This window comes from Stomoxys calcitrans, chromosome 2 (genome assembly GCF_963082655.1).
Source record: "Stomoxys calcitrans chromosome 2, idStoCalc2.1, whole genome shotgun sequence".
Classification (NCBI taxonomy): Eukaryota; Metazoa; Arthropoda; class Insecta; order Diptera; family Muscidae; genus Stomoxys; species Stomoxys calcitrans.
In genome coordinates, this window is record NC_081553.1 from 31,082,566 (window position 1) to 31,097,537 (window position 14,972).

The 14,972-nt window shown below is 39.0% G+C and overlaps 1 protein-coding gene across 1 annotated transcript in view; it reads right to left on the reverse strand.

Moving 5' to 3' along the window:
• LOC106086889 (neural cell adhesion molecule 1) overlaps window positions 1-14,972 on the reverse strand; it is a 679,760-nt gene that overhangs the window by 270,482 nt on the left and 394,306 nt on the right. The gene's annotated exons all lie outside the window — the stretch shown is intronic.

The window sequence follows — 14,972 nt, forward strand, 5'->3', positions numbered from 1 at the left end:
GACTCAATAAAGTATTGGGTTGCCCAAAAAGTAATTGCGGATTTTTCATATAGTCGGCGTTGACAAATTTTTTCAACGGCTTGTGACTCTGTAATTGCATTCTTTCTTCTGTCAGTTATCAGTTGTTACTTTTAGCTTGCTTTAGAAAAAAGTGTAAAAAAAGGTATATTTGATTAAATTTCATTCTAAGTTTTATAAAAAATGCATTTACTTTATTTTAAAAAAATCCGCAATTACTTTTTGGGCAACCCAATACCATTTTCGTAGCATGGTATTTCACTAAAAGCTCTTTAATTGTTGAAAATAAATATTCCAAGGAAACTTTTGTTCCATATAAAGTAAAAGAAGGCGCAGCGGAGCGGGCCCGGGTCAGCTAGTACCTCCCATATAAACCGATATCCAGTTTATATTTTTGTACCCTCCACCATAGGATGGGGTATACTACAATAATTTTGTCATTCTGTTTATAACTCCTCAAAATATTCATCTCAGACTCTATAAAGTATATATATTCTTGATCGTCATGACCATTAAAGTCGATCTAGCCATGTCCGTCTGTCTGTGCGTCTGTCCGTCCGTCTGTCCGTCCGTTCGTCCGTCTGTCTGTCGGAAGCACGCTAACTTTCGAAGGAGTAATGCTAGGCGCTTGAAATTTTGCAAAGATACTTCCAATTAGTGTAGGTCGGTTGGGATTGTAAATGGGCTTTATCGGTCCATGTTTTGGTCCAAATAAACCGATCTTTGATCTCAACTTCTTGAGCCACTAGACGTCACAGTTCTTATCCGATTTGACTGAAATTTTGCACCAGTTGTTTTATTATGACTTTCAACAACTGTGCTAAGCATGGTTGAAATCGGTCCATTAGCTGATATAGCTGTCATATAAACCTATCTGGGGTCTTGGCTTCTTGCGCGTCTAGAGGGCGCAATTCTTATCCGATTTGGCTGAAATTTTGCATGAGGTGTTTTGTCATGACTTCCAACAACTGTGCTAAGTGTGCTTTAAATCGATCCATAACCTGATTTAGCTGCCATATAAACCTATCTGGGGTCTTGACTTCTTGAGCGTCTAGAGGGCGCAATTCTTATCCGATTTGGCTGAAATTTTGCACAACGTGTTTTTATATGACTTCCAATAACTGTGCTAAGTGTGCTTTAAATCGGTCTATAACCTGATATAGCTGCCATATAAACCGATCTTGAATCTTGACTTTATGAGACACTAGAGGGTGCAATTCTTATCCGATTTGGCTGAAATTTTGCACAACGAGTTTTGATATGACTTCCAACAACTGTGCTAAGTGTGCTTTAATTCGGTCTATTACCTGATATAGCTTCCATATAAACCGGTAGGGGATCTTGACTTTTTGAGCCACTAGAGGGCGCAATTCTTATATGATTTGGCTGACATTTTGCATGAGGTGTTTTAATATGACTTCCAACAACTGTGCTAAGAAATTTTGCACAACGTGTTTTGATATGACTTCCAACAACTGTGCTAAGTGTGCTTTAAATCGATCCATAACCTGATATAGATACCATATAAACTGATCTGGGATCTTGACTTTTTGAGAATCCAGAGGGCGTAATTATTAGCCGGTTTGGCTGAAATTTTCTTGGTCCCCTAAAGGGCGCAATTCTTACTCGAATTGGCTGAAATTTTACACAATGGCTTCTACTATGGTTTCCAACATTCGAAAATATCGGGAAAAGAACTCCACAAATGCGATCTATGGTGGAGGGTATATAAGATTCTGCCCGGCCGAACTTGCTTGTAGTTGAGGTTCCTTCGGCGCTATTTGTTTTGGCAATAACTTTAGGATTTAATCAGGTTCAACATAAGATTTATTTTAAAAAGGACTGTAAGCGACCTTAATTTGCCAAGCAACCTCCAGTTTTGCCAAGCTTTCAGTTTATCTCACGTAACCTAAATTAAATTTTCAATTTAGGTAATGCTGCACCACAGTCTTTATCCTCTTTTAGCCTAAGATATCGTTGTACTAAAAGTTTTGGCACAACAATTCGTTTTTCCGTTTTTCAAAAGACAAATATAAAACTTTTGCCTAAAATGTTTAATTCCAACATAAGGTTGGCAAAACAAACGAAGAACAAAAAAAACGAATTGAGAAACTTTTGTGATATTACCACATTTTGCCTTAATCACCTTTGCATATTGATTTCTCATTTCAATGAACTTTATCTTAGGGGTATTCAACATTTCCTTAACCTATATGACCACCGAATTTAGGAAATAAACTTCTTTCTTATTTGCCTTCCTGTTTTGTTTTTGCGTGTCTTTTAGGTTTCAGGTAAATGATAAGGAAAAAACGACGAAGAAAAGTTTTCTTGCTCGACACACATAGCTGGATAATAAAACAAAAGGCAAGACTTGTGATGTTATTTTTTGTACCTTTTCATGCAGTTCTTGGATGCTGTTTAACATACTCTCTGCTATTCTTTGAAAGAAATACGTTTTTAATTAACTTTACCACTAAATGGCAACAAGGCAAGGCTGCAGGATGGGCGCAGAAGGACTGAGGTTTATTTTTTTCCTTCATTATCTTAAATTCAAAGCAGCATGACAGCAGAACACACGTTTAAGAAAGTTCCTCCTTTAAGTGTGATCATTGCCTACAAACAGCAAGCGGAAGAGAAGAACTTTGAAAATTTTAAACTTTTTTATATGCATTTGGGGAAAACACTTAAAAACAATTCAGGTAATTCGGTATTTCCATTTGAATTCAAGTGTTTTGTATGAATACACATAGTTTTGCAGAATTTAAAGCATACTTTAAGGCTGAAGATTTAATAAGAAAGTTAAAGCACATTTTTAGTTGACTTTAGAAAAACAAATGTGCCAATATTTGTATGGCTATACTCTTAGGCAACCAGCAACTAAAGCTATTGAACTCATTTTATTTGCTTGTTTCTGGGTTTGACTTTTGCTGCTGTCTTTGGCCATTCTCTTTATCTCCCTCTCCCCCTCCTACCTAACCTACAAACCTTTGGTTATAATGCTGATGTCGTAGTCATGCATTCCTTGTTATTATGTTCAGGTATTTGTTTTAAATTTGGTCTACACTTGAAGTGCTGCTGTAGCATAGCCTTGTGACCCATCCCATGCCAGCCATCTCTATGGATGTTTGACTTTAAACCGTTTGAAGGGTAGCTTGAAATGAATTTTGGAGGCGACTCTTATGTGTTTCTCATATCTTCCCGTTGCCGTATGAGGCCGGTATGGTACTTTGGGGAACATTTTTCTTGGCAATTGTATTTAAGTGCCATATGCTCGTCGTGTCATAACAACCCTAAGAAGATTACATCAACACTTGGGGCAGATGTGTGCTGCTGACGGTGTTGACAGGCAAATGTTGCAAGCATTGCGCAAATTTCTTGTAAATATTTATGACAAAATTGTTGTGGACTAAGTATATTGGTATTGTTGTATTATTTACACATTTAAGCTTAATAACCTTTACCTTTGCCAACTAGCCAGATGTTTTTGTTTTGGGAAGGGGAAGGTTGGAAGGATGGGGGACCAATGTGGTTTGGAGCTATGAAGGTTGTGAGAAATTTGCCGAGCTGAGGGGGAGAAAATCACAAGATGCGCACACATATAGATCTTTCACACAATCCACCATAGGATGCCGTCCGTCTGTCGAAATCACGATGCATAAAGCTAGCCGCTTAAAATCTCTCACAGACACATCATATCGATGTAGGTCATTATGGATTGGAAATGGGCTAAATCGGTTCAGATTTAGATAACGCCCATATAAATCGATCTCCCGTTTTGACATAATAAGCCCCTAGAAACCGCAATTGTTATCACAGTGTTCTGTTACGACGTCCAATGGCCATGCTTATACGGTTGAAATCGGTCTATAACCTGATGTAAAAACAAGTAAAAAGGCATTATTTTGTATAATTTATGCACCCAAATCAGCAAAATCGGGTAATAAATAAAGCTTTTATGGGCTTCAGACCCTTTATCGGGAGATCGGTCTACATGGCAGCTATACCTTAATATGGACCGATCTGATCTATATTAAGATGAGATGTCGGGAGGCTAAAAATAACTCACTGTTGGAAATTTTAGCGAAATTGGGTAATAAATAAAGCTTTAATAGTCTTCAGACCCTTTATCGGGTGATCGGTATATATGGTAGCTATATCTAAATATAATCCGATCTGAACCATATTTGAGTCAGTTGTCGGGAAGCCCTAAACTACTAACTGTTTTAAATTTAAGCAAAATCGGATGAAAAATAAAGTCTTTATGGGCATTAGACCCTTTATCGGAAAATCGGTCTATATAGCAGCTATATCAAAATATGGTCCGGTTTGGCCCGTTCAAGAACTTAACCAGCGTGCAACAAAAAAACGTTTCTGTGCCAAATTTCAGCTCAATATCTCATTTTTGAAGGCTCTAGAGTGATTACAACTGACGACAGACGGACAGACACACGGACATCGTTAAATCGTCTTAGAATTTTACGACGATCCGAAATAGGGTTGGCAATTGGTATTTCGATGTGTTGCAAACGGAATGACAAAATGAATATACCCCTTTTCCTACGGTGGTGGGTATAGTAAATTGCAAATTTTTTCCACGAACATTTCACTAGAAAACAGGGGCAAACTTCTCACATATCAATGAGTGCAGTCCGATTCAAGTTTAAGCTCAATGATAAAGGGACCCCTTGTTATAGCCGAGTCCGAACGTTGTGCCGCAGTGCGACACCTCTTTTGGGCAGAAGTTTTAACACGGCATATTACCTCACAAATATTGATAGCATTATGAGGGGAAAACCACCACTGAAAATGTTTATTCTGATGGAGACGCTAGGATTCGAACCCAAGCGCTCAGCGTCATAGGCGGACATGCTAACCTCTGCGCTATGGTGATTTGGCCCAGTATTTTCCAATAAATGTGCCAAGCTTCTTTCAAATCAGTCTAAACCCTGAAATGGCTGGCTCCCATATAAACCAATCCCTCGTTTAGCCTTGTATGGCTCCCAGGCTACTAAATACTTAATTTCCCGTGAACATTCTATTAAGGAACAGGGGATACTTCTCTCATATCAAGGAGTGCAGTCCGATTAAAGTTTAAGATCAATGATAAGGGTCTCCTTTTTCATGCCGAGTCTGAGTGGCTACAACACTTGGTAGAGAAGTTTTAACATGGCAGGATACTCTCATATGAAGCCAGCATTTACAAGGAGATAACCACAGCTGAAAATTTTTCAGGTGTTCACGTCGGGATTTGAACCCTGGGATTCCCAGAAACTTAATCTTTGCCAGGCTTGGCAGAAATTTGGTAGGTAGAATAAAATTATGCCCTTCGATAAAATATATTTTGTGTACATTTTTTGCAGAGTCTATGGGGATTGGTTGCCAAGATTCAGCTCTGGTGAACTTAGCACGTGTATCTTGTATTATTTAAATTAAATTTTCCTAAATTAGAATTTCCCTAAAAATCGTTCTCTCACTTTGTCTTAATTTTTCATTGTTTAACACCATTTGCATATTTTGCTGCCTACTTTTAGGCGTTGAATGAGAATATCTCCCTATATCCGCATCCTAATTTAATAAAATGAGAAATTCCATTCTTTGCTTCATTTCCAAAAATTCCTATTCGCAATTTCTTACTTTTTTTTCATCTCAATAATATTGGAAAATATCCATTTCGCACAGAATTCATGAAATTGCTTTCCTCATTTATCACACTTCCATAAAAGAAAAAAAATTATACACAAGAAAAGTATAACGCCAGCCATGCTATTGTCAATGGATTTTGTTGTTATGTATCGATTAAGTTTTGGATAGTTGAACTTTTGTCCCATTTTTTCGATTTTTCTTCCAGCACCATCCAAGGGAAATGGCAAAAAAATATACCTCAGGGAATTCACAAAAAATAGAGGAAAAAAGAGAGCAAAATATAACATTGAAATAGCATCAAACACTTAAATATACAGAAAAAGAAACAAAAAGAAAAAATTATTAGATATTCTACTATAACATTGTATGGGTGTTAAGGGACCTTCCACAAAGAATGGGAGCAGCAATAAAATGTTGCTCCCACAGACAGCAGAGGCAAAACCTCAAATATTGAAAATTGAACCACATACAACACAAAGAGAGGCCAACAGCATGAAACTAAAATTTAACTATATCAAATGTTATACTTTATAGAAATGTTTGTAGGCAACAACTACAACAACAAGGACCCACAAACATATAACCGAAAGCAATATTTGCCTATAAAGGACCCTTTCTTTCCGCTTCACGTTTTCCTTCGTTAGGATGAGTGAGTTAACCTATAACTTGTAGGCCTAACGAGTTGACGGTAATAATGATTTGTGAAGGGGAAAACAGAATTCATGATTATACATCATCTAGGCATATATAATTTAATTTTGTTTGGAATTTTTACAAAGAGAAATTTCTTAGTTTTCTTGGTTTTTTCTATTTTCCTTAAGGGAGATACATATAACCATTAGAAATGAAAATGATTGGGGTTTGTGGTGATATTTTTTATGTTTTATTTCATAGAGTAAGTAGATCCTTTACCGTAGAGTTCAAATGTATAGCAGCGCAGTATATGTGGTTTGATAGTTAAGAATGAGTTTTTATTTTATTGGCAACGGTTTTGGATTAAGTGATCTAACGTAAAAGAGTGACTTGTGCAAAATTTTATGAAAATCGGACTACAAATGCGACCTTATACTTTGATTACAAAAATACATGGACAGACGGACAGGAGGATATAGCTAAATCGAATCAGGAAGTGGTTCTAAGCCGATCGATATACTTATCTATCTTATCTTATCTGCCACTCACTGCCAGAGTAATACGCTTGTTAGAGCGATGTGGAACGTTCAACGCGGGAGTGCTTCAGGACAGTTTACCACTCGCTGCCAGAGTAGTGAACTTGAAAGACAAATGACAAGCACTCAACGTCGGAGAGCTTTTTAACTATCTTCACTCACCTTCAAAGGACTTCAAAGTTAGAAGAAGAAGTGCTAAGTTAGGACCAGCCGAATCTTAGGAAAACACCACCATGAATTCTCAATAATATCGAGAGTCATAAGAAAATCCTTCCTGCCAAATTTCGAGAGAATCGGTTAACAAATGACATTTTTGTTGCATTATTACTGTAAATCGGACGAACATATATATGGGAGCTATATCCAAATCTGAACCGATTTTTTCCAATTTCAATAGGCTTCGTCTCTGGGCCTGTACCAAATTTGAAAATGATCGGATGAAAATTGCGACCTGTAGTTTGTACACAAATTAACATGGACAGACGGACAGACAGACGGACGGACAAAGCTTAATCGAATCAGAAAGTGATTCTGAGTCGATCGGTATACTTATCAATGGGTCTATCCCTCTTCCTTTTGGGTGTTACAAACTAATTCACTAAGTTTCAATACGAGTTTATAAAAATGTTCCCGTTGGGCCCAAGCCTGTGCAAGAGTTTCTCTTCAGGAAATATTTCGTTGACCGAAATTTTGTTTTTAAAAATTAATTTCGAGTTGAGCCGGGCCAAATAATATCTCTATATACTTTTCGCTCATATGTTTCCTTAGGGAGAAAAAATTTTTATTGAAGTTAAATTTCAAAATTTCATTCCAATCGGATAAGAGTGGCGCCCTCCAGAGGCTTAAGAAGTCAAGACCCAAGATCGGTTTATATGGCAGCTTTATCAAAACATGGACCGATATGGCCCATTTACAATACTAACCGACCTAAGCTAATAAGAAGTATTTGTGCAAAATTTCAAGCGGCTAGCTTTACTCCTTCGGAAGTTAGCGTGCTTTCGACAGACAGACGGACGGACGAACGGACGGACATTGCTAGATCGACATAAAATGTCGCGACGATCAAGAATATATATACTTTATGGGGTCTCATACGAATATTTCGAGTAGTTACAAACAGAGTGACGAAATTTGTATACCCCCCATCTTATGGTGGAGGGTATAAAAAGAAAATCTTAGTTAGGAATTCCGTGCTAATTGGCAATGACAAATAAACTGCTCTAACATCTCATCATGTTCCCCGCTTGCCCTACACATGCTATCACTTGTCGCACCGATTTCACATAAGTGAGCTCGTAGTCCTATGTGTCCTGTTATGACACCAATAGCCATACTGACTTCCTTCTTACTTCCTTTCAGTAATACCCTCGTCTTCTCAAAACCTTGATCCCCCCATAGGATTTTCGCTGTCCTACCGACCGTTTCGCTGTTCCATAGGGTTACATGCGCATTCATGCAAAATCGAATAATGAATGTGGCTTTTATGGGCCTTTTATGGACCGATCCTCCGATTAAGGGTCTTAATCGGAGGATCGGTCTATATGGCAGCTATATCCAAATCTGGACCGATCTGAGTAAAATTAACGAAAGATGTCGAAGGGCCTAAAACAACTCACTGTACAAATTTTCAGCAACATCGCACAATAAATGTGGCTTTTATGGGCCTAAGACCCTAAATCGGAGGATCGGTCTATATGGCAGCTATATCCAAATCTGGACCGATCTGTGTGAAATTGACGAAAGATGTCGAAGGGCGTAACCCAATTCCCTGTCCCAAATTTCAGCAAAATCGCACAATATATGGCCTTTTATGCTTCCAAGAACTTAAGTCGGAAGATAGGTCTATATGGCAGCTATATCAAAATCCGGACCGATCTGAGTAAAATTGAAGAGGGATGTCGAAGGGCCTAACACAACTCACTGTCTCAAATTTCAGCGGCATCGGACAATAAATGCGCCTTTTATGGCCCCAAAGCCTAAAACCGAGAGATCGGTCTAAATGGCAGCTATGTCCAAATCTGAACCGATCTGTGCCATAATGCAGAAGTATGTCAAGAGACTTAGCATAACTCACCGTCCCGAATTTCGGCTACATCGGATAATAAATGCCCCTTTTATGGGCCCAAAACCTTAAATCGAGGGATCGGTTCATATGGCAGCTATAACCAAATCTGTACCGTTCCGGGCTAAATTAACGAAGGATGCCGAAGGGCCTAACACAATTCACTGTCCAAAATTTCAGCAAAATCGGATAATAAATGTGGCTTTTAAGGGCCTAAGACCCTAAATTGAGAGATCGGTCTATATGGCAGCTATATCCAAACCTGAAACGATCTGAGCCAAATTGACGAAAGATTTCGAAGGGCCTAACACAACTCACTGTCCCAAATTTCAGCAAAATCGGATAATCAATGTGGCTTTTATTGGCCTAAGACCTAAATCGGAGGATCGGTCTATATGGCAGCTATAGCCAAATCTGAACCGATCCAGGCCAAATTAAAGTAGGATGTCGAAGGGCCTAACACAACTGAATGTTGTTCTAGGCCCTCCATATATTAGTGCAAGACATCTTCCAAAATCACATTGCTGTACTTGCCTTATAATCAATGGCACAACTATTAACGTAATCACTACAAAATTCAATATAGGTACGCACACATCCACACAATTAGAGTTTGTTACATGAAATTAAATCAATAACATCCCTTTGTTGTCATTCTTCAAATATAATTGACACGTGCTGTCACTTAAGGTTTGTGGGTCCTTAAGAAACTCCTGAAAGCATATGGACTTATTTCACTATGCATCACAACCGCTAACTAACTGCCATATTTGCCACATATGTGTGTGGGCGAACACATACATCTCACATTAGCAAATGTCATGGAAATCGCATCAAACATAAGCCTTGCCTACGCTTAAGAAGAAAATTAGGCTATTTTTGGATTTATTGCAAACAAATGACAACATAAGAAAAACCCCCCAAAAACTCATAAAACACATATCTGATTCTACAAAACTTCTAATTAAAGCCAATTACGAGCAAATCCTTTAAAATTCTTAACAAGCATTCCATTGAATATGCTTAGGCCAACGCGATTTACTGACATAAAACCAAAAAATATGTGAAAATATCTCAAGCGTTTGTAAAGCTTTACAATTCCTTGGTGATTATATTCCTATTAAGAGCAAGGCAAGGAAAATTTGCTTCACAAATTTGCGCCAGCTATCAAGGAACGAAAAAAAAAAGAACACGGAAACGAAAACTCTTCACATACTTGGTTATTAGCGGGAAAATTAGCATGTTGAAAAGTACTTCCTTTCATCTACAGCAAATACCATTGCATCACGATAATGGTGGCCCTAAGCAATTTCCATAAAAAGAGATTTTGCTTTCAGGCAAATGGGATTTAATTCCCTGGGATTTTGTTTTCTTTGCCTTATTCTCAAGCTAACATTTAACCAAACAAAAATCAAAGAGCATGGAATTCTTCCCTAATGTGATTACCTGAAACGAATTTTAAAAAGTGTATTTGTGCTATTTTCAACTCATGAGGACACGTGGCATACAGCTCATGTTGGCAAATCTTGAACAAATAGAAGCTGTTGTCGCGGGTGCCCCTGCCAACGAGTTGTTCATTTTCTACTTTTGGAAATTTGTTTACTTAAATGCAATTCCCGTTGAAATAGAAACTCGACTTCAAATCTGCCCTCTTAGATCTGAGATGTGAAAAACTTGCTTTGTCGATTTTTTGTTAACTTCACTCCCTGATAAGACATTAACGAACATAATGGCCTTAAAGTGAAGTGTGTTTTCAGGCGCTCTCCTAAGTGTGGGTTGATGCTGCATGAATTGCTGTAGTACATATTTGGTACACATTTACCAAGTATAAATCACAACAATAATGTAGTTTGCCCTTTGGGAGTTTAAATTGTGCTCCCTCTCCATTCGTGGTCTCATTTCTATTTCAGTATTTACTTTTTTTTTTTCGCTGAACCATTTCCGCTTCAAACGCATTGACAAAAACGTTGAGCTCTCGTTTCTTATCAGCAGCATATTATATGTTAAGTACCTTTGTGGGATTTCCGGGCTCTGTCAACGCCACACTCCCCTTGACTCACTCTAGGTCTCACTCTCTTGTGGCTGGAAAAGGACACTAGAAACGATGTTGTAATGACGATGTTCGGTATTTGCTGTTTTCACTTTGCAATCGTGGGTGTCTGACTGCAGGGCAGCTAAAGTACAGAGTAGAGATGCCAAAAAAACAATAAAACTGTTATTGCGTAAACTAAAGGCAGTGCGGTGGTGGGAATTTTTCTACACATCACCTAAGGCAGGGGGCTATACTTAACTAGCCACTCTTGAAATATTGATCTGAGACCCTACTGGGCATTTATATGTATAGTCTAGATCATCCTTCATTTTATAGTGATGTGTATTTCATACGGCTCATACACTAAGATGATCAGAGCTGCAAGACGTGCCTCCTGAAATCTTTTCTGCAAACAGGTGGATAGCATTAATGACGTCAACAAGATGAATATTTTTCTCCCAAAAACCCATGTCCAGACTGAAACGTTAGTAAACGACATTGGGTGCGAGCAGAGACAACAGAGAACATGTTGAGGGTTTTGATGAAATCGCATTTGCCACAAGAAACGACAGGACCCAGGGAGACAGCGTAGTCTTGGCATAAAGGAGTTAACCAAAGGCTTATTATTATAGAATTTATGGTAAAGGAAGCCTTGAGGAGCTTCCAACCATTTAAGATACTCGGAGTTGATGGAATATTTCCGGTATTACTGCAGAGGAAAGCCGACTATCTGGCTGCCATTTTCACAGCGTGCCTAGGGCGTGCTTATACTTCGAAAGCCTGACAGGAGGCAAGGGTGTAATTTATATCCAAGGAGAGTTATGCCACACCAAAGGCCTAAAGGCCAATAAGCCTTACGTCCTTTATAATCAAAACCATGGAACGTTTAGTGGACACCATGATATAGAGCAGGACATCCAGCGAACTGCTTAAATATAAACTACAGGGAAGGTCGGCTGAGACTGTCCTACACGAGGTCCAGATGTTGGGAGCAATATAGACGGGCCCTAGGTTCGAAATGTGGTCCAAGGGTAGTGCTTTGGCTATACTGGAGTGTAATTAGACCAATAACTTCTTACGCCTCAGTAGTTTGGTGGTCTGTGATGGAGAAAGATGGCAATGTAATTATAGTACAACAGGTATAGAGAACATGTTTTCTAGGCAGAGGCATGGTGATCAGGACCACACCCACTAGGGCACTGGACACTTTTCCAGATATCTGACCCTAGACAAAAAGATTAAGCGTGAGGCAACCACTGCTGCTGTGAGACTTAAGGCGATGGGAGAATCGATTGCGGATGGGAGGAGCTCATACCATCGCGGAATAATCGAGGCGACGATAGGAAAACTGGAAGGAAGAATAGAGGTTTCCGATCGGATACCTGGTATGAACCTTGAGGTCGAGTGTCCGTCCGTCTGTCCGTCAGTCTGTTCGTCCGTCCATCCGACTGTCTGTCTGTCCGTCCGTCCATCTGTCCGCCCGTCTGTCCGTCCGTCTGTCCATCCGTCCGTCCATCTGTCCATCTGTATTGAGCTGAAACTTTGCACAAATTTTTTTGTCCATAAGCAGGTTAAGTCTTAAGATGGCCTATATCTTGATATACCCCCTATACAGACCGATCCGCCGATTTAGGGTCTTAGGCCCATAAAAGCCACATTTATTATCCGATTTTCCCAAAATTTGGGACAGTGAGTTTTGTTAGGCCCTTCGACATCTTTCTTGAATTTGGCGCTGATCAGTTGAGATTTGGATATAGCTGCCATATAGACCGATTTCTTGATTTAAGGTTTTGGGCCCATAAAAGGCGCATTTATTGTCCGATTTCGCCGAAATTTGGGACAATGAGTTCAGTAAAGCCTCTTGACATACTCCTGCAATACGGCTCAGATCGGTTCAGATTTGGATATAGCTGCCATATAGACCGATCCGCCGATTTAGGGTCTTAGGCCCATAAAAGCCACATTTGTTGTCCGATTTTATTGAAATTTGGGACAGTCGTGTTGGCCCCTTCGACATCCTTCTTGAATTTGGTCTAGATCGGTCCAGATTTGGATATAGCTGCCATATAGATCGATCTCTTGATTTAAGGTTTTGGGCACATAAAAGGAGCATTTATTGTCCGATTTCGCCGAAATTTGGGACAGTGAGTTGTGTTAGACCCTTCGATAGCCTTCTTCAATTTGGCTGAGATCGGTTTAGATTTTGATATAGCTGCCATATAGACCGATCCGCCGATTTAGGGTCTTAGGCCCATAAAAGCCACATTTATTGTCCGATTTTATTGAAATTTGGGACAGTCGTGTTGGGCCCTTCGACATCCTTCTTGAATTTGGTCTAGATCGGTCCAGATTTTGATATAGCTGCCATATAGATCGATCTCTTGATTTAAGGTTTTGGGCACATAAAAGGTGCATTTATTGTCCGATTTCGCCGAAATTTGGGACAGTGAGTTCATTTAGGCCCTTCGACATCTCTCTTTGATTTGGCCCCGATCGGATGAAATTCGGATATAGCTGTCATATAGACCGATCTCTCGATTTGAAGCCATGACCCCATTAAATGCGCATTTATAATCGGATTTCGCTGGCTTTTCGGCATCCGTGTCGTATGTGGTTCAGATCGGTCTATATTAGGATGTGGCTACCGAAAAGACCAATATTTTGTTCTACAAAATTTAAAAATGACTTGCACTTATTAGACCACTCAATATCCGTGTCGAATTTGGTCCATATCGGACCATATATCGATGAAGCTACTATAAAGGCATAAATTGTGCATTTTTCACCGGATTTTGACGAAAGGTGGTTTACCCGAAGTGGTGGGTATCCAAAGTTCGGCCCGGAATTAACGCCTTATTAATTGTTTTATTTCATTTACTGCAAAATTTCCCCAATCCCATATTTATGATGAATCACCTGCAACCTGGCAACCCTATTATAACCCAAAGAGGCAATAGCCAACCAAACCATGACGCCGCTCTTTATTGTCAGCGCTCTCGAAATGGAACACCAAACTACAATTCCTAGAGTAAATTGTTTCAAAGACAAAAGCCCAAAACCCAAGAACTTGGTATTGAAACCGCGACCTGGCATTGTATGATTGTGAGTGAAAATGGCATCATGTCGATATGGCTGAAGAATCCTTACTATGGACTCACTCCAACAACATGCCAGTAGCTTTAACATTAGTGTACCACAGCACAGCAAACCGAAGTGAACAGGAAAACCGCCACACACAAACCAACCACAGTACAACGGAATAGCGTAGCAGCTTTTGTCAGTGATTTGGCTGATAATGATGAGGGCAATGCCGGTGTTGAGGTTCTTTCTCACTATCCAACAATGCACCAAGGGACATCACAAAAACGCTGACGCAATATCCAGGCTCTAAATAATAAATTCGTCTTTGGCTTCTAACCATTCTTCCTCTATCTATCACTAAAATGCCTGAATGAATCCGTAAAATTCCAAAGTCTATGCTTAGAAGTGGGTGGGCACTGGAGAGGGTTAAGGAAATTGTTTTGTTTATTTCGCCCGTGAAATGTAGGTATCATCATGGCAGCTCAAGTCTCAAGATTATTAGCCTTAGATTACCATGGCGTTTTAAAAGGCAATGTGGTTTTAACAATAAAAGGTTTTGTTTGCCCCCAGGCCTGCTAATTAAGTCAATTCTTGGAAGATGTTAATAAGAAATTTTATTACTGCAGGAAATTAAAATGATGTATTAGCCCCTATATTAATGAAGAAAGAAGGTAGATATTAAAAAATCAACAGGTAAAAATAGGTTTTCATGGGTTGGGTTGCCCAAAAAGTAATTGCGGATTTTTTAAAAGAAAGTCAATGCATTTTTAATAAAACTTAGAATGAACTTTAATCAAATATACTTTTTTTACACTTTTTTTCTAAAGCAAATTAAAAGTAACAGCTGATAACTGACTGAAGAAAGAATGCAATTACAGAGTCACAAGCTGTGAAAAAAATTTGTCAACGCCGACTACATGAAAAATCCGCAATTACTTTTTGGGCAACCTAATAAATGAGAAGACAG